Source organism: Brachyhypopomus gauderio, chromosome 7 (assembly GCF_052324685.1).
Source record: "Brachyhypopomus gauderio isolate BG-103 chromosome 7, BGAUD_0.2, whole genome shotgun sequence".
Lineage (NCBI taxonomy): Eukaryota > Metazoa > Chordata > Actinopteri > Gymnotiformes > Hypopomidae > Brachyhypopomus > Brachyhypopomus gauderio.
The window spans coordinates 15,792,166-15,812,704 of NC_135217.1; the positions used below are offsets into that span (position 1 = coordinate 15,792,166).

At 39.2% G+C, this 20,539-nt stretch overlaps 1 long non-coding RNA gene across 1 annotated transcript; it reads right to left on the reverse strand.

Moving 5' to 3' along the window:
- Nucleotides 1–17,254: 17,254 nt before the first annotated feature.
- LOC143519793 (uncharacterized) lies at nucleotides 17,255–20,142 on the reverse strand. The gene is made up of 3 exons (XR_013132536.1): nucleotides 20,118–20,142; nucleotides 19,578–19,614; nucleotides 17,255–17,322 (listed from the first exon to the last, which is right to left on the reverse strand). It is a non-coding gene; the product is annotated as an uncharacterized LOC143519793 (long non-coding RNA).
- Between the last annotated feature and the right edge of the window lie 397 nt (nucleotides 20,143–20,539).

The following is a 20,539-nucleotide window of genomic DNA, read 5'->3' on the forward strand; positions in this document are numbered from 1 at the left end:
TATGGTGGTAATCTGTATTAACTTTACATTGTGAAGAGTGATTAGTATGGGACGAACGATACTGGTGCGTTAGCACTGTGCCGAGCGCACAAGAATGAAACCTATGTAGGCCTATTGCTTTAAACAAAAATCATGTGACCGATACAGGAAGTGTATCGTTTGGATGTGCCGCGCCAAATTGTGTTTATAAGGAAGCAAACTGTATCGCCATGTCGCGGGTATGTTGGATGGAGTTTTGCTGGTGCGTTTGGATTTTGTATGTTTGCTTGCCCTCACGGATCATATAATAGAATAGAAAGCCATTATTGTCATTATACACAGCATACACAGTATAATGAGATTGGAAAACTGCTCCTTAAATGTGCACACAGTGCAGTATCTAAACATATAATGACGAGAACACGGTGCAGTATGTATACATATAATTGACAAAAACCTAGAGACTTGCTAATAAAAAAACTAGTGTGCAAAGAAGAAAAAGCGCTATTGTGCAAAAGGGTTTCCAAACATACAAGCACTGCTGTGCAAACATACAAACACTCAGACAACAGATACGGCACACAGTCCACAGACAATCACAGTTTGTGCAGATTCCCATTTAATATTGTGATGGATTGTGACTTCACTTGCTCCACACATTCACCATTATCTGCAGGGGAGCTGGGGCGGCCCTGTTCCGTCGGAAGTCCAGGATGAGTTCTTTAGTCTTGTTGATATTTAGTGCCAAGTTGTTAGTTGCACTCCACTCACCAAGTTTCAGGACCTCGTCTCTGTAGGCTGTCTCGTCCCCCCCTGATATCAGTCCCACCACAGTTGTGTCATCGGCAAATTTCACAATGACGTTCCCTGGGTGGGCGGAGCTGCAGTGGGATGTGTAGAGTGAATAGAGGAGTGGACTCAGCACAAACCCCTGGGGGAGCCAGTAGTGATGGGCAAATGAAGCCTCTTGAAGCAATGAAGCTTTCCAACCCTTTGCTTTGCAAAAAGGTTCATTACTCGAGGCTTCATTCATCACTCACTAGTGACATCTGCTGGTGAAACTGTAACAGTCTTGTCATTCAGCTGGATCGTACTTTCAAATATTTGTAAATGCAATATTGTCACAAAGTTTCCATCAAACTCATGTTTAGTAACAGGAGAATCCATTAAATCATACTTTTTTGGGGGGGGGGCACCTCCAACCCCCTCATCTTTGGAGGACAACTTTGTTTTTATATCAAATAATAGATCAAATAATAACAATTCTGTATAATAAAGTGATGACAATTATTGGGGTTAGGTGGACCGTGAGAGGATAGATTATAGAAAAGAGGGGAAAAGAAAAGAGGGGGAGAGAGAAAAAGGGAAAAGACAGAAGGGCGGGGAAGAAAAAAAAACATACATACATATATACAAATATATACATACAGTGGGGAAAATAAGTATTTAGTCAGTCACCAATTATGCAAGTTCTCCCACTTAAAAAGATGAGAGAGGCCGGTAATTGACATCATGGGTAGACCTCAACTATGAGAGACAAAATGTGAAAAAAAAATTGAGAAAATCATTTTGTCTGACTTTTAAAGAATTTATTTGCAAATAATGGTGGAAAATAAGAATTTGGTCAATAACAAAAGTTCATCTCAATACTTTGCTGTATATCCTCTGTTGATGAGGATGGCAATGACAGAGGTCAAACGTTTTCTGTAAGTCTTCACAAGGTTGGCACACACTGTTGCTGGTATGTTGGCCCATTCCTCCATGCAGATCTCCTCTAGAGCAGTGATGTTTTGGGGCTGTCGGCGGGCAACACGGACTTTTAACTCCCTCCAAAGGTTTTCGATGGGGTTGAGATCGGGAGACTGGCTAGGCCACTCCAGGACTTTGAAATGTTTCTTACGAAGCCACTCCTTTGTTGCCCTGGCAGTGTGCTTGGGATCATTGTCATGCTGAAAGACCCAGCCACGTTTCATCTTCATTGCCCTTGCTGATGGAAGGAGGTTTGCACCCAAAATCTCACAATATATGGCCCCATTCATTGTACACATTCATGTACACAGACCAGTCGTCCTGGTCCCTTTGCAGAGAAACAGCCCCAAAGCATGATGTTGCTACCCCCATGCTTCACAGTTGGTATGGTGTTCTTTGGATGCAACTCAGCATTCACTGTCCTCCAAACACGACGAGTTGTGTTTTTACCAAATAGTTCTACTTTGGTTTCATCTGACCATATGACATTCTCCCAATACTCTTCTGACCTCTATACTCTATAGACCTGTAATGCAGGTGTATTACTTACTCAAAACCTCATACAGCTGCATTCCTTTTACCGGTGAAGAGGGCCGCATTGGCCACCCTCCACCGGATAAGGTCCCTGGTGTCTTTATCGGTCCCTGCAATAATAAACTTTAGCTTTAAAATTGATGGTTACTGTATCAGTGTAGCAAAGTTACAAAAATCAATAATCACAAAGCTAGATATATTTTTATAGTATAGAATATGGTAAGAATAGGTTAGCCTTTCAATAGTATTACTAAAAAGGTGAGGTGAATGCACGAACATCGTTATATCAGTATGACAAACAACCAAGGTTTAAAATAAAAGAAAATAAACATAAAGGAATTCGACCTGCAAACCACATGTAAACCAGATTAAGCTAGTCATGTCTTAAAATCATTGTGAGCAAAATGGTCTAAAATTGACGAATGCGCTTCAGATTTGTTGCAAGTTAATCGGTACAATTAGTATTAGCTTGACGGGTCAACTAGCGAGCTAACAACAGGCATGAAAATGTACGATCTGGTAAATATAGTGGTAAATGTATGATCTGGTAAATGTACTGGTAAATGTTCGCTCTTGTGCCGTGTCCCCGGTGTAGATAGCACTCGGCCCTGCGCCACAACACGAATGAAGAACGTTCGTATGATTGAAACGCAATTTGGCTTCTATGATGTATCCGGGCAGAAATTGCCGATTTCGGAAGTGCTGTTTACTTATGAAGTCAATATGATTTTATATAAAAATATCTCCCCCCCCCAAAAAAAACTCATCGGATCTACACGATTCACATAGGTCACCCTTTTCAACTTCAAAATGGCGAATGTCGCCGAAAGGTGACAGATTTTCATGCCTGTAACAATATTACCTCAGCTTGGACTCGCTGATGGTCATAAACACTAAAAAAAATACAGAAATCCACAGCTCCATTCGGATATGCGCATATGCATATAAATCTAACAAAACTGACATTAATACCGCACATTTTGCGCGTTACCGGATATATGAGTTAATCGGTATTAGCTTGACGGGTTAACTAGCGAGCTAACAAGATTACCTCAGCTTGGACTCGCTAGCTGTGTTAATAAAAAATGTAAAAACTATATATATGTAATCTAACAAATTGTATTTTTCATTCTCAGTGACACTACTTGTAACAGCACTTGGGTTGCAATTGGTTTGCACATCATCATATATTTAAAATGTTTTATTTTATGTTTGTATCTACTTACACTTGTAAATTGCTGGCTCGCCGCTTTCCGCCATTTTATTTTTCTAACTTCGAACTCCTCTGCTGCTCCAGTTGAATCATGGGATAGGACAGTGTGCTGCAATCACATACTTAAAAATGGCTGCCGATGCAGTATGTCATCCGGGTATGTTTCGCATACTGGTTTAATGCATACTGTGGTTTCGGACGTACTAGGTTGCTCGCATACTGCTTCTCGCGTACTATATAGTAGTGTAGTGCTCGGTTTCGGACGGGCCGGATGTGTTAGAAAAGGTAGTCCCGCCTTCAAATGATGTTTCATAGTGACTCTCAAACCTTATTGGTGTGATCTTTGATATTATTTGGACAATTCTGATTGGTTGCAATCATTTAAACAAACATTTACTAGAAAATGGGCTTAAGAAAACTTTCTGTTGCCTGAGGGCAACACTGTGCTGTAGAGGGCTAGAAATGGGAATAATCACCAAGCTCTTGGAATTCTTTGTACAAATATGCATGCCGGTCCTTCAGGTGTTTGGCCAGATTCGTTGTGTTAAGCTAGGTTTATACTTTCGCGAGTGACAGTAGCGTGCGACCCTGTGCGAACCGCGGACGCGTTTATATTCTTTGCAGTCTCACATTCTTTGCAGGTCCACGAGACCCAGGTCTCGCCTGTTAGGAGATCACCTCGACCCGTGCTATGAATGTGCCCGTGTGTCATGCATACTACTTCTTAAACTAGTGGATTGGTTTTCATGTACTGTTGGTTGTGCTCTAAGGTGTGGTGCGTCTTCAGTCTTCATGCGCCTCCGACGCTTTAGGTCCCTGTAAAGCAAGCATAAGCAAGTAAAAAGTAACAACGGATTCTTCACACAGGATCATCTTCTTCAGATGAGTAGTCATCATCTTCTCCTGTGATGAGTGGCATGGTTTATCGTGGTGGGTCCTTCACATTCCTCTTCTCTATGGCAGCAGTGATCAACCTTTGGGCAAGAGCTCTGATACATGGTATACAACAACATCCACAGGTAACAACAATCGTGGTCAATACCAAGGTTATAATCATTAACGAAAATGAACGAAAGAACTACAACTGGTATTGAAAAGAACATTTCTGTTAACTGAAATAAATAATAACAGTAATTAAAAGAAAGACCGATAACTAACTGTAACCATATTGCATGTTTAGAAAACTTTATTAGAAAAAATTTAGAAAAAAATTAGATAGGATACCCTTCGTTTTCGTGTTTGTCAGTTTACTTGTAAGTCTTGTGGACTGATATGAAATAGATTTTTGTTTTGTACTAGCTGGCTGAGTACGACACCTCATGGTCCATCACGTCTCTTGTTTAGAGCTCCTGCTCGCCATGTGATTTAGTTCTGATATCTATCCATGTGATTTAGTTCTGTGATCTAAATCATTTTGCCAATACAATTTATTTTTAACCTTTTGGGCCTTTAGTGCCTTAAATTGGCCTGTCGAGGGTGCTACATTACACAAAAACCTAAGAAATCATAAAAAACTTGTGCTGCAATTCTGTTATGCAGAAAACAGACAAGTAATGGGTCTTGTATGATTCAGAACAGTGAGATAACTAACTTTGAAATGACATCTCATAACAAAAAGTGCACTGCCTGACCAGAAATAAACCTTTTAATTCACTAAAATGTCTTTCTTGTCACTGTAATAACAGCATGGTAGTACTTGGGCTCCATCTAGTGGCCAAATTCCGGAACTAACTAAAAACTATTTCTCACATGAAATACCACACAAACACACACAAAGCTGATCTCAGCATGTGATTTAGTTCTATGATCTAAATCATTTTGCCAATACAATTTATTTTGAACCTTTAGGGCCTTTAGTGCCTCAATTGAACCTTTTTTTGCACATCGATTTATTTAGGCATTTTTTCCACTGAAACAGCTTATTTTCACTTTTGGGTCTAAAAGACCTTTTGGGCTTCTTTTTGTCTACTGAGGCCAAAATGCCTATTCATGTGTGAACCCGCCAATTGCCGCTTGCGGCTATATTTATTATTATTATTATTATTCTACCTCTCTTAATTCCCTTGCCAGCCAGTAGTAGCTACAGTTGTGCTCAAAAGTTTACATACCCCGGCAGAATTTTTGCTTTCTTGGCCTTTTCTCAGAGAATATTAATGATAACACACAAACCTTTTTTCCACTCATGGTTAGTGGTTGGGTGAAGCCATTTATTGTCCAACCACTGTGTTTTCTCTTTTTTAATTATAATGACAACCAAACACATCCAAATGACCCTGATCAAAAGTTTACATACCCTGGTGATTTTGGCCTGATAACATGCACAGAAGGTGACACAAATGGGTTTGAATGGCTACTAAAGGTAATATCCTCACCTGTGACCTGTTTGCTTGTAATCAGTGTGTGTGCATAAAAGCTGAGTGAGTTTCTGGGATCCAGACAGACTCTTGCATCTTTCATCCAGCCACTGACGTTTCTGGATTGTGAGTCATGGGGAAAGCAAAAGAATTGTCAATGGATCTACGGGAAAAGGTAGTTGAACTGTATAAAATAGGAAAGGGATACAAAAAGATATCCAAGGAATTGATAATGCCAGTCAGCAGTGTTCAAACTGTGATAAACAAATGGAAAATCAGGGGCTCTGTAAAAACCAAACCACGGTCAGGTAAACCAACAAAAATTTCAGCCACAACTGCCAGGAAAATTGTTCGGGATGCAAAGAAAAACCCACAAATAACATCCGCTGAAATCCAGGACTCTCTGAAAACTAGCGGTGTGGCTGTTTCAAGATGCACAGTAAGGAGGCACCTGAAGAAAAATGGTCTGCATGGTCAAGTGGCCAGAAGAAAGCCATTACTGCGCAAATTCCACAAAGTGTCTCGTCTACAATACGCCAAACAACACAGAGACAAGCCCAAAAACTTCTGGAACAATGTAATTTGGAGTGATGAGACCAAAATTGAACTTTTTGGCCACAACCATAAACGTTACATTTGGAGCGGTGTCAACAAGGCTTATGATGAAAGGAACACCATTCCTACTGTAAAGTATGGAGGTGGATCGCTGATGTTATGGGGATGTGTGAGCTACAAAGGCACAGGAAACTTGGTCAAAGTTGAAGGAAAGATGAATGCAGCACGTTATCAGCAAATACTGGAAGCAAATTTGCATTCATCAGCCCGGAAGCTGCGCATGGGACACACTTGGACGTTCCAACATGACAACGATCCAAAACACAAGGCCAAGTCGACGTGTCATTGGCTACAGCAGAACAAAGTGAAGGTTCTGGAGTGGCCATCTCAGTCTCCTGACCTCAACATCATTGAGTCACTCTGGGGAGATCTCAAGCATGCAGTTCATGCAAGACAGCCCAGGAATTTACAGGAACTGGAGGCTTTTTGCCAAGAAGAATGGGCAGCGTTGCCATCTGAGAAAATAAAGAGCCTCATCCACAACTACCACAAAAGACTTCAAGCTGTCATTGATGTTAGAGGGGGCAATACACGGTATTAAGAACTGGGGTATGTAAACTTTTGATCAGGGTCATTTGGATGTGTTTGGTTGTCATTATAATTTAAAAACTGAAAACACAGTGGTTGGACAATAAATGGCTTCACCCAACCACTAACCATGAGTGGAAAAAAGGTTTGTGTGTTATCATTAATATTCTCTGAGAAAAGGCCAAGAAAGCAAAAATTCTGCCAGGGTATGTAAACTTTTGAGCACAACTGTACTCTTGGAAGACTTCGCCTGCAAATATCATCCAAAAGTTTGGTGCGCTTTGATGAGTGCCTGAAAATAATGCCAATCCAGAGAGATGTGAAAAAAAGATCTTGCACTCTCTTATCTTGGAGGCTCCTTGTGCCATCACAAGATTTAAAATGTGGGCATAGCAGTGAACGAAGAGGGCTTGTGGAATGGTTTCTTTCACTTTAGCTTGCTCCCCATTCAAAACAGATGCCATTACAGCTGCTCCATTGTAACACTGAGCGACCACTTTGTCAATGCATCCATTGTTGTTCATCCAGCTGTAGCTCTATCCTGGAGCCCCCGAATGTTTTAAGCCGAATAGTAGCTTTTAGATGACTCGAAGCATTTTGGTGGCGATGGGCTGACTTGGATAAACTTCTGAAATCACAAAATCCATCTTTAGGCCAAGACCCGCTCTCAGCCCCAAACAGCAAGCAATCCCAGCAGTGCATCTTCTCCCTGGCCAAGCCGGTCATCCAGGGATATCACACATAGTTGCTGGAGTTGAAATGCCTCTCAAAAGCCTTAGTTTTTTAAACCAAATTAAGCTCCGGTGTAGGTCGCCCTTTGTTGATTAACTCCAACTTCTCATCAAAAGTTTACCTTGAAAACGGCTTGGATAACATTTACAACAGTGTCCTCCTCTGTAGCGGCAGTGCTAGCTTCGGCTTCCATTGTGATTGTGACTCAATAAACTAGCTAGCAGTGGTACGCTAACGCTAGCTAGTGTCACCATAGCAGGCAGAAATTATCATAGTTAAGCTCGCCCACTAAGAGGGAAGATATGATTGGTCAATTTTACTGTCATTTGAAACTGGTATTGCGCTGAATTATAACTGCTTGGTCCTCTGTAAATGAACAGTGGGACCACCAATCACCAACATTCTGCGGAGGCATCACAGTCCTGATACAGGGGGACACAAGCTCACAGGCTTCCACTTAACCCCTCACGTTCCAACACAGATTGAATAGACACGGTTGAATAGTTTTTTGTAATTATTTAGATGTCGGTTGTCAAACTGTAAGTAGATCAAATTAAATTGGATAATTATATATATATATATATATATATATATATATATATATATATATATATATATGTTTTAAGAATATTTTACACCCTTTGAGAGGGCGTAGAGGGCCCTGATGGTTATCATAGGGAGTTTTTCCTTGCCACTGTCGCCTCTGGCTTGCTCATTAGGGATTTGGACCCATAGTATTGTTTTTTTTTTTTTTTCCATTATTTTTTTATTGGAATAATACAAATACAAAAATTACAGCAATGAAAATACAGTTTACATATTCCACTTTTTTGAAACAAAATAAAGCAAACACCCCCCCACACACACTCACCCACCCCGACCCCATTCCCAACTCGACTCACCACGACCAACCACTACATAATTAATTAAGCAATGTAGACAAATCAATAAGGAAAAGAGCACAGCTTCAATTGGGTAGAACCTTTAAATTAGTAAAATATGATATAAAAGGTTGCCACTTGTCAAAAAATTTGGCTGTAGAACCTCTTAAAGTAAATTTAATTTTCTCCAATTAAAAAAAAATCATGACATCCTTGAGCCACTGGGAAATGGAAGGGTATCTGTTAGACTTCCACTGCAACAACAAGAGACGTCTGGCTAGTAGGGATGTGAAGGCCATAATGTCCTTTTGTGTAGCGTTTAGTCCACTTGAGGGGTCAGAAATACCAAATATAGCGGTTAAAGGACAAGGTTGAAGATTTACCCCAAGAACTGCAGACATGATTTTAAAATACCCAGACCAGAAGCCTTCCAGGCCAGGACAAAGATAAAACATATGGCTAAGATGGCAAGGAGAGCCATGGCATTTATCACATTTGTCTTCCACATCCGGATATAATGCAGACAATCTAGCATTAGAGAGATGTGCCCTATGTAAAACCTTAAACTGGATAAGTCAAAGATGAGCACAAGAGGTGGTAGATCTTATCCTCTCTATGGCCAGTTCCCAGGACTCTTCATGTATTTGAATTCCCAATTCCAGTTCCCAAGCGCACTTGAGCTTAGTGGTTGAGTAATTACCAAAAGCTGAGATGGTGTCATAAAGCTTTGAGATAATTCCTTTGTGATGAGGCACAAGTGAAAATATAGATTCCCATCGCTGTTCAGGTGACAAAGAAGGGAAATTAGGGAAACTTTTAGATGCAAAATTGCGAACCTGAAAATAGCGAAATAAATGAGTATGAGGAAGGTCGTAACGGGATGACAAATTGGTAAAATTGTCAAAGACACCATCAACATATAAATGCTTAATTTGTGTAATGCCCTTATCCGACCATACTTTGAATGTTAAGTCTGAAAGTGATGGAGGAAATAAATGGTTGTTGATTAAAGGTCCTGATGAAGATACAGACATAAATTTGAAGTGTCGCCTAAACTGATACCAGATCTTGAGTGTGTTAAGGACGACTAGATTATCAGTATACAAAGAGGGCCTCACTGTTAAGGAAGAATAAAGCAAAGCAGCTAAAGAACCCCTGCACGATGATAGCTCTAATCCGCACAAGTATTGAGGGGATTCTAACAAATAGCAAAGTTTGTGGATGTGAGTAGCCCAGTAATAAGTAAAAAAATTTGGTAATCAAAGTCCACCACTAAATCTGCATCTCTGCAATGAAGCTTTACTAACCCTAGGCGACTTCGCACCCCAGATGAAGGACAAAATTGTTTTATCTAGTGTATCAAAAAAACGTTTGGGGAGAAAAAGAGGGATCGATTGAAATAAAAAGAGAAATTTTGGTAAAATGCTCATTTTGACGACATTTATCTTGCCAATCACTTGTTATCCTTGACACAAAAGGAGTGAAATTAGCAGATATAAGGCCAGCCATTGAACGAGTCACATTAATGCCGAGGTATTTAAGCCCTGATGGACTCAAACGAAATGGTAAATCTGACTGTTGAAGATGATGTTGAGGGCTTTAAACTTCTACCTATCACCTTAGCCCAGCGTGTTCGTTTGATGGGAAGGAGATAGCAGGAACCACCATACCAAAATTATAGCAATAACAAAAAGGCCTTTATTAAAACAGAGATATCTCTGGGGATCTCACATTCTAACATTTACATCAGAGACCCAACAAGTGTTTGTACATGCCGTCTTTATATATGATTTCTCCGCCCCCAAACGCTCTGCTCTTCCATACCTTACATGATATTGTTCTTCAAGCATACAATACTTCTCTTTCTTCTCTGCAATCCCAACATGGACATATGGTTCCTGTGTATGGACTGATAGGCCGGCAAGAGGCCACCATTCATGAAGATGCTGTAAATTCATATTTCCCCAACGTCGGCACAATCAGGCCTACGCCTTCTGCTTTTTAGATCTCACTCTACAGTGTGGTTTCACAACATCCTCTCCCAGGGTTCACAGCTCGGACACATCTTAAACAGTGGTTACATTTTACTTCTACCTTAAACAATGATTACACTTCACTTCTTTTAAACAGTGGTTACATTTCGCTTCTGTATTATGTTAAAAGAATAAACAAAGCATGTGCTATTGCTAAGCAAAAAACCCAAAATCACAACAATGACAAGCTGCAGTATTGATGGGAAAACATTCACTTTTGTCCAAGTTTAATTTATAACCTGATAAAGTACCAAAATTCTCCAGAATTCCTAAAACAGCAGGGATAGACTGTGTAGGGTCAGTTATATACAGTAACAAATCATCTGCGTATAGTGATAATTTATATTCAATACCATTCCAAGTGATGCCTTTGAATAAAGGGGAAGATCGTAACATGATAGATAGCGGCTCAATAGCGATGGCAAAGAGCAAAGGCGATAGCGGGCACCCCTGTCGCATTCCCCTTCCAATTTCTTCAAAACTGCAAACAGATATTCCCACTCTACCCTATCAAATGCCTTCTTGGCATCCAAGGAAATCACAAGTTCAGGAAGCTCAGTCTGATGCCTTGAATAAATTATATTAAAAAGTGTGCGGGTATTAAAAAACAATTGCCTCCCCTTTATAAACCCGTTTTGTTCTTCTGAAATAATATGAGGGAGAACATTCTCTAGTCGGGATGCAATAATCTTAGCCAACACCTTTATATCAGAGTTAAGCAAAGACAATGGTCTGTAAGAGCCACAAGAAGTAGGATCTTTGTCTGTTTTGAGAAGAAGAGCAATAGTGGCTTGTGTCAAAGTTGGTGGCAATGAACCCACATCCAAGGATTCATTGAAAACGGATAATAGTAATGGAGCCAATCTGTCAATAAATGACTTGAAAAATTCAATTGGAAACCCGTCCGGGCCTGGTGCTTTTTTGGATTGCATGGATTTAATTGCATTTGATACCTCTACAAGGGAAAGTGGGGAATCTAGTTGATTGACAGTATCAGTGTCTACTACAGGATTTGAAAGATTTAGAAGAAATTTGTTTAAATTTGTCTTGTCTGTCTGAGCTTCAGATTTATATAATGATGAGTAAAATGATTAAAAAATATCATTTATTGCTATGGGATCTGTAATAATAGTACCCTGAGTTTTTAATACTAGGTATCTTGCCTTATCACCATATTCGTAGTATGAACCACGACTATATAGTAACAAATGCTCTGCCTCTCTAGTAGAAATTAGATCAAATTCTGCTAGCAAATCAAGACGCTGTTTAAGTAATTCAGGAGATGGAGATAGTGCATGTTTTTGATCAAGATCACTAATCGCACATGTAAGTTCATCAAGCCTAGTATTAATCTTTTTGTTTAAATGAGCAGAGTACGAAATAATCTGACCTCTCAGGTAGCACTTAAGTGTCTCCCATAACAATGAATGTGACGTAGAATCATTTTGATTGAAAGACAAGAACTCATTGATTGAATCTGAAATATATTTACAAAATTCTTTGTCTGCCAAAAGAAGAGTATTAAATCTCCAAAGTGGTGGGCTACGTTTATAGGTAGAAATTTGAATGTCTAGTAATAAAGGGGAATGGTCAGATATTACAATACCTGAATAGTCAGTAGACTTTACATGAAAATTGAGAGCACTGTCAATAAAAAAATAATCAATCCTAGAGTATGAATTGTGTACATGAGAGAAAAAAGAAAATTTCTTAATAGATGGGTTACGAAATCTCCAAGGGTCAACAAGACCATTTTGTTTCATGAAATCAGAGAAAGCAGTAGACATTGCAGATTGAGACAATCTAAGTGGATTGGACCGGTCCAGAGTTGGGTCAAAAACACAATTTAGATCCCCCCCGAGAATCAGCAGGTGTGTATTCAAGAAGGGGATTTTACTTACCAACTTGTTAACAAATTCAGCATCATCAAAATTTGGGGCATATACATTTACCAGCAAGACCCTCCTTTGCATTAGAGAACCAGCAACTATGATGTACCTGCCATTCCTATCAGCTTTAACATCTGAAGATGAAAACTGAACTTTTTTGTTAATCAAGATGGCGACTCCCCTCGATTTTGAATTAAAATTTGAGTGAAACACTTGACCCACCCAAGGACAACGCAACCTGTGATGATCAGTATTACGAAGATGAGTCTCCTGTAAAAACACCAAATCAGAATTTAAATTTTTCAGGTGAGAAAAAACTTTGGATCTCTTAATAGGATTACCCATACCTCTGATATTCCAGCTAATAAATCTGACATCTGTGCCTGACCCAGCAGAGCTGGGATCAATATTGCTACGAACCATTACGCACACGAAAAAAAACTACAAAAATGTAATTGGTCAGAGAAAGCCGAGATGGGATGCCCTCCCCCAAAATACCCCAAACCAAAAATTCACCCAAAGTCTCCATAAAAACAAACAAAGGAGACAGCAGTGCTACCCACAATAAACTAAGGTCGTTCGTGCTGACCCACCCAAAACCTATCCGAAGCAAAATAAAAGAAAAAGGAGAGAAAAGACCCTCCCACCGACTTCAATATAAATAAACAATATGCGCACAATAATAAACTACACATATGCCTGCATATGCATATATACATACCCTAAAACTTCAAAACCCTTGATATTAAACCAACTCAAAATAAATAAGACTTCTAACAAAACCGGTTATCACGGTGATCAGAAAGTTATAGTAAGGCCTGCAAAATTAGATTATCGACCCATATATAAAAATACAAAACCTGAGTCTTATTATATATAAATATTCAATAAACTGAAATAGAAAACTGAGAAACAAAAATATATATATATAAACAATACTGTGAATAAACAATACAATTATTAACCAATTACACTAATATATAACTATGTAACACTGCAGTGTTAAAGCTACTTGACCTGAAACTCAAATAACAGCACAGATCCGCAACACCTTGAGGTTACCTTCCAGTCAAACTTTTAACATAATTACTGGCTTCTTCTGATGAAACAAAGTCTTTCTCGACACCGTTGTATGTAATGCGGAGTCGTGCTGGATAAAACAGACCATACCGAGATATACCGTCTATACCGCGGAGCTGCCGTCTGACCTCATTACAAGCCGCACGAGCTCGAGCGATCTTTGCGGTGTGGTCGGGAAAGACCGAGATATTAAAGTTCCTGACGGTAATCTGTCGGAGGTCTCTGGCCCGGCGAAGAATGTCATTACAATCACTATGATAGTGAAATCTGCACACCACCGCACGTGGACGATCACCGGGCTTGGGTTTGGGTTGGAGGGTCCGATGAGACCGTTCCAAAAGCGGCTCCTTCTCCAAGCCGAACGCTTCTTTCAATAAAGCAGATATGGCAGTAGTGGAACAGGTATCCAGACCCTCCGGTACCCCCACTATACGGACGTTATTACGCCGTGATCTCGATTCCAAGTCCTCACATTTATTTTCCAGCTTGGCCACGGTATCAGTGAGACACTCAATGGTGGTCTTCATCGCGGTGATTTCTTCAGAGCATACTGTGAGTGCGTGCTCCATTTCTCCAACCGTGTTGTTAATCTCCGACACTGTAGCATCAGTCGCAGCTTTATCGTTTGCCAACTGCGTCTTCACAGTTTGCAAGTCCAGCTTAATGGTAGCCAAAGCGTCGCCAAGTGTTTCATGCAGTTCCTTTTTAAAAATATCTGCGATTTCTTTCCTCAACGAGGCCAGCAACTCGAGTTTGAGGGCAGCAACGTCCAAATTAGCGGACGCGGAGACATCTTCAAATGAGGCCAGAGGTTCACTCGAGGCTGTGGTCTCGGTGCGAGAACTGGGCCGCAACTGTGACTGAATCGTCTTACTCGTTTTTGCAGGCTTTCCAGACATTTTAGACATAATCTAAGTTGTATACTGACCGCTGGAGTTACTAATGAGTCAAGTAATAATAAATATATAACCCAACCGCGCAAATAAATAACAATTTTAACTGGAATCGGCAGGAGCTTCAAAACTCACGTCTTACTCCATGGATGCTCAGCAGCGCCCCCTCCCCATAGTATTGTTAACCTTGTAAATCCTGTAAAGCTGCTTTGAGACAATATGTGTTGTGAAAAGCGCTATACAAATAAATTTAATTTGATTTGATTTGACGGTTCCCCACTGGTGTACGCATCCTGCACCTCTAACCAGGTTTTGACTTTGTTAGCATCAGCCTTTTTACCGTTTTTCTACGCAATGCTCCTTTGCAGACCCGCTACCCATCCGTAAGACCCGGGGTTTGAGGGGGTATAGTAAATCTTTTTCAGCAGACGTTCGGTCATGTTGATCTGAATGCAATGATGTAGCAAATACAATGTTTCATGGTTTTATTAACAAACTTTTGGCAAATTAGATTACATTTGCGCAGTAGCGAACTGTGACCATTAAACCTAGGCCCGCTTGAAAACTGGTATTGCGCTGAATTATAACTGCCAGGCCCTCTGTAAACGAACAGCGGGCATCACAGTGCTGATAGGGGGAGACACAGGCTCACAGGCTTCCACCTAACCCCTCACCTTCCAACACAGATTGAATAGACATGGGTGAATAATTTATTTGCTTATATTTCTGTTAGATGCCGATTGTCAAACTATAAGTAGATAAAAAGAATTGGATAAATTATATATATTTGTTTTAAGATATGTTTTAATCCTGGTGAGGACTTTTACTTTCTGAACCTGGAATTGACACCTTTGTCCCCAGAGGAATATTTTATTGCTTAAAATGTTGATCTTTGATGTCTCAGGACACTTATTTGAGTCTCATTTATGTTTCATTAAGATATCAACTTTGTCACAGATGTTTCTCCTAAAAGTGCTTAGGAGAAATAGAATGAGACAAAATTGAAACATGAGAAATCTCTGAGGTTAAAGGAGTCAAAACTGAGAATTCCAAATGATATCTCTTTCTTGTATTGAATTAATCTCCTTCAAGGCTCCATTTTTACTATAGAATGAAAAGGAAATGACTCAGTTACATTTTGTTTCCCCAAATAAACAAATTCATTTTAATTAAGACACAACATTTTACATACATACATTTTATTCTTGCATGTGTTCAACTTTTTTTTTCTTGAACAGAAATGTTGCATATGTACAAAAAGAAAAAAAAGACATTGCAGGAGTAATAACTGAGGTGTTGGTGCAATGTCAGAAACTGAAGTACAATTTATGTACAACTGAATTAGATGCTAAATAGATTAGAACAAAATACAAACAAAAAACAGTAGCATAATATGATACATCATACATGACAAAAGTAAGACAATATTCCCTGCAAAACACTGTCTTTTGAGCCTTATTAATTTAACTTAAAAATTTAACTTAAAAAATTAAAATAACTTATGTTAACAAACAATGCTAAATAATAACAATACCAAAGCGTAAAACAAAAGAACTCACACTACAAATATGAATTGTCAAGTCAAATCTGGCCAATAGACTGTATGTAATGTAATATAATATAATATGTACGTAATAAATTGTATCCTACAATTTTTCCCCTTTTCTTCAACTGAAAGATTGCTATGCGCGTTTCAAGCATTACTTCTAATAAGTAATATAAACAATTTCAATGCAATACAATAAAAAAGACCTTAAGACAAGCATGTCTAATAAAACATGCCTAATAAATCTAATAATTACTCTAAAATTTGAAAAATTCAAAATTTGAATAGTTTAATAGAATTAATTTGCCAAAACGAAATGTTGAATTGGGAATGCACACACATAAACCAAAAATGCCCTTTTGTGTAAAAACACAAACAAAACAAAAAGTAAAAAAAAAAAAAAAAGTAACTTGTACCTTGAGTCATTTTCTTCCTTCCCTTTGTAAAGTCTTTGATATTGACCTCATACGACATTTGTTGACAAGCGCCTTCTTCAGTTTGCCTTTATCGACCGGTTCCCATCCCTGCTGTTTACCACAGCTCATTACATACGCTGCACATGAAAATAAAAGAAAGTATTTACAATGGTTGCCTTTATAAATTACCACCAAGAGTCCACAGCACATAGCACTACTACATATTGGCTATAATAAACATCAGTCCAATATCATTAGCTTGATAACTACCTGTTTTTGGTAGAATTTATATTTTGTTGTCATTTTGTCATCAAGTTTAGTAACAAAAATCCAAAAATCAAACAAAAAAAAATCAACACTTAGAACATGAATGTTGCTCTTTCTGAGTAACTAACCATTCAAAGGGGTGTGCTCAAAGTAATAGTATCAATATTTTAGTAGTTGAAGTCACTGATTCTGTGGAATAACAAGTCAATTACTGCCTTTATTTAATGTAGGTGGGAGGCAAATGTTGCACAGGAAATGCACACATTGGTTGTGCAATTCCCTCTGACATACTGGGGGAAATGGGTATTTGTTGTAGCCACAGCTACACTGATTTGCACTTGGCCATAAATAATAACCAGTGAGGGACTTTTATTTGCATCAGGAGCATCAACAACTCCACTATTTTCATTAAAAGATAACACATGTGTGTTAGAACTGTGTATTAACCATGAACTGTGTATTAACTGTGTATCTAAAACTAAAATATTATAAAAAAAATACTTGTTCATGAAGTTGTACATCAGTGTTCTGCGCAAAGAACCTTAGTTTCTTTGGTGGACAGCGGGTTCTCTTGAGCATTTCCCGTGCACCTCGCCTACCAGGACTTGCCATTCTGTGAAAAAGATAAAATTGTAAGATTGTCTAAACTCAGGAAATCCAATTTAGCAGAAAATATTTTATTTTAATAAAAGAATTGTTTGTACATGTGGAATCTAGGCTAACATACATACATTATATATATATATTAGGGGTGGGACGCGATCAAAAAAATTTATCGAATTAATCAGAAGCTTTGTAATTAATTAATCGAAATTAATCGCATTTTAATCGCATTTCAGTATTTAACATGAGAAATATTAATTTAAGTTTGAATGATGAATGAATCAATGAACATAATCATAAACTTCAACATCTTGTTTATTTTTCCACCAGTCTACTACATAGACCAATAGATGAGTGCAAAAAAACAGTTCAGAACACTGGAAATTCTGACCAAAAATGTTGTTTAATTTTGGAAGTTTTGCTCAGGATATTGGAAGAATTGAAGTAAATCAGAAGATGTTTTTTAATACCATTTTAGATGGTATATTTTTTTTAATTTCCCAGGCCTCTGCCACAGGGATCTCCATAGTGCCTATAAGTGGTCTTCTGCATGCTCAAAGCAAATGACTGGATCTTCATCATCTATAGATTCATCATCTATAATATGAGCTGTCACACCAAGATAATTCTTGTTGCTAACAGAGGTCCAGTGATCCCCAGTCAGAGCCACATTTGTGGCGCTCTTCACAATAACCTGTTTTACTTCCCTTTCCTCATCATACAGCTGCTGGATTTTCTTCGACATTGTCTTTCTGGATGGCAGTTCGTAACTTGCATCAGTTGACGCAATGTGCAGCGCTTCTTGTAAGCCTTTATCTTCGACCACAGAGAGCGAACAACTGTCACGTATGGCCTCGCCCCCTCCCTTGGCTGTCACTCCGGGTTCCCTTGTGTCTGTGTCCCGTGCCTGTTGATCCCGCCCCACTCGTTTATATCGTGATTCCCTTGTTTATTGCCACGCCCCCGTGTCATTGTTATCACCTGTTCCTTGTTTCAGTTCTATGTATTTAAGTCCCGTCATTCCCCCAGTCTAGTCATCCGTGGTTTTGTTTGTCTACTCTGTATATGCCGCTTTCGTGTTGCCTCATTCATGCCCGTTACCCTGTCTGTAAGTACGTCTTGTTTTGCTGCCCAGTCGCCCTGTGTTATCTGTTGGTTTCGTTACTCTGCGTTTTACCCGTGTTTGTTTTCCAAGTCCTTAGTTATGTCAGTTCGTGTTTCGTGTCCGGATTGCTTGCACGTTATGACCCCTGCCTGTTCTATCGACTCTGGTTTTGGTATTCCCTGTATTAAATCTCGCTCATCTCAGCATTTGTGTCCGTCTCCTCGCTCCGTGGCGCGAGCCGCGTTACAACAACACTGCAAATAATATGAAGCGTCATGTATAAACGCATGCGGAGTCGCGCGCTGTGGTCACTCGCAAAAGTTTAATCCAGTCTTAATGGTCCAATGAAGGTAATTTAAAAACCAGGGATGAGTTTCCCAAAACGTTCTTAGCGCTAAGTACATCTTAACCTCATACGTAAGAACGAGGTTACGAAGTACTTAGCACTAAGAACGTTTTGGGAAACTCACCCCAGGACATTTTCTTACTTAAAAAAAACCCGCGACGCCCGGGACAGGATGTGAAATACAGACATGTCCCGGGAAATACGGACGTTTGTTCACCATATCGTACTAGGAATACATTTAGCAGCTAAGTGATCATTACTGACCTGGGGTGGGTTTCCCAAAACGTTCGTAGCGCTAAGTACTTCGTAACCTCGTATGAAACGTACGAGGTTAAGAAGTACTTAGCACTAAGAACGTTTCGGAAAACTCACCCCTGCGCGTTAGCCCCAACATGTTTTGCGTTGGTGTGGTAACGAAGGGTGGAAGTGCTCCTGTGATAAGCAAACTCCTTCCTACATAAAGTGCAAATAACACAATTTTTGTTTGTACTTCCATCTGGAAGTTTCTTATATTTAAATTTCCCATTCACCAGCGTAGCCTCTTCAGTCATCTGCATCATGCTTATCTTATTGTGCGTCCATATAATCTGTATGTCTGGAACTCATGCACGGAGAAACATTCCACGGTGCAAAAGTGTCTCATGCGTTAAAATGCGTTAATATTTTTAGTGCGTTAAATTTCCTGTAATTAATTAATCGAAATTAACGCGTTAAAAGTCCCACCACTAATATATATATATATATATATATATATATATATATACACATGCACACACAAATACACAGTATACAGAGCAAGACCAACAACACTTACATGTCTGAGCAAACTGGAACCCCAGTGATTTTCCAATCTAAACAACCCAAAAATAAATATTTCTGTAACACACTAAAGCAGGAATACTAGTGTATATGCATTTGACGATCATTCTTTTTGTCTGGATTATAATGGCTGCAAAAACATGTTTGCAAGTAAACTAAACTATATTAGCATAAATATAGGATGATACTAAAATTAATCTGGAGAAGAGCTGTATTTTCAGACATATATGCTAAAAATGATTTAAGAAAAAAACGTAATGTTTTATGACAAGATGCAATTGGCATGTATTTGTCAAACTACAAACTCTGAACAAAATGTAGAAAATGTCTTGGTTATATTGCTAGCATACCAACATCGTTAGCCAGATATCCAGCGGACCGTTACGAAGCTATACCACTAGACTAACAAGTTGTTAGTAATGACAGCTGAAATATAACTTAAAACATAGCCTTGTCTTTCGACAAAAATATCACATTTTAAACCAAGTAATGTTAAATAATGTTACTCGTATAACATTCAATGCTTGGGTCTTACCGTGTGACTTCCCGTCGGATTCCTCAGCAGTTCTTCGTGACTTCACTGAAGGAGGGACTTGCACTTGAACGGACCAATCACAGTCCATCTCCCGTACTATTGACTAATTAGGATCGCACAATGCTTTCAGCAGTTCTTTAATTGGATGATGTGGGATGACAACGAAAGGTGCGTTCACAGATCTCTCCTTCAGAACTGGGGCAATGGTGCAGCGTCTTCTGAAGAAACAGCTGATCCACGGTCAGTTGTTTCAATCTCTTTCATTATTTCCCAGTACAAGTTGATCGCAAACCTGGCGCATGCATGATGCTAGGATGGTTGTTACGGTTACGTAAACGTGGAAGTTCAGTGCTACTTCTCTCACATAATTTGGCCCGCCTTCTGGCTTCGTACCTGAATTTGAACGACGAACCAACAGTGCT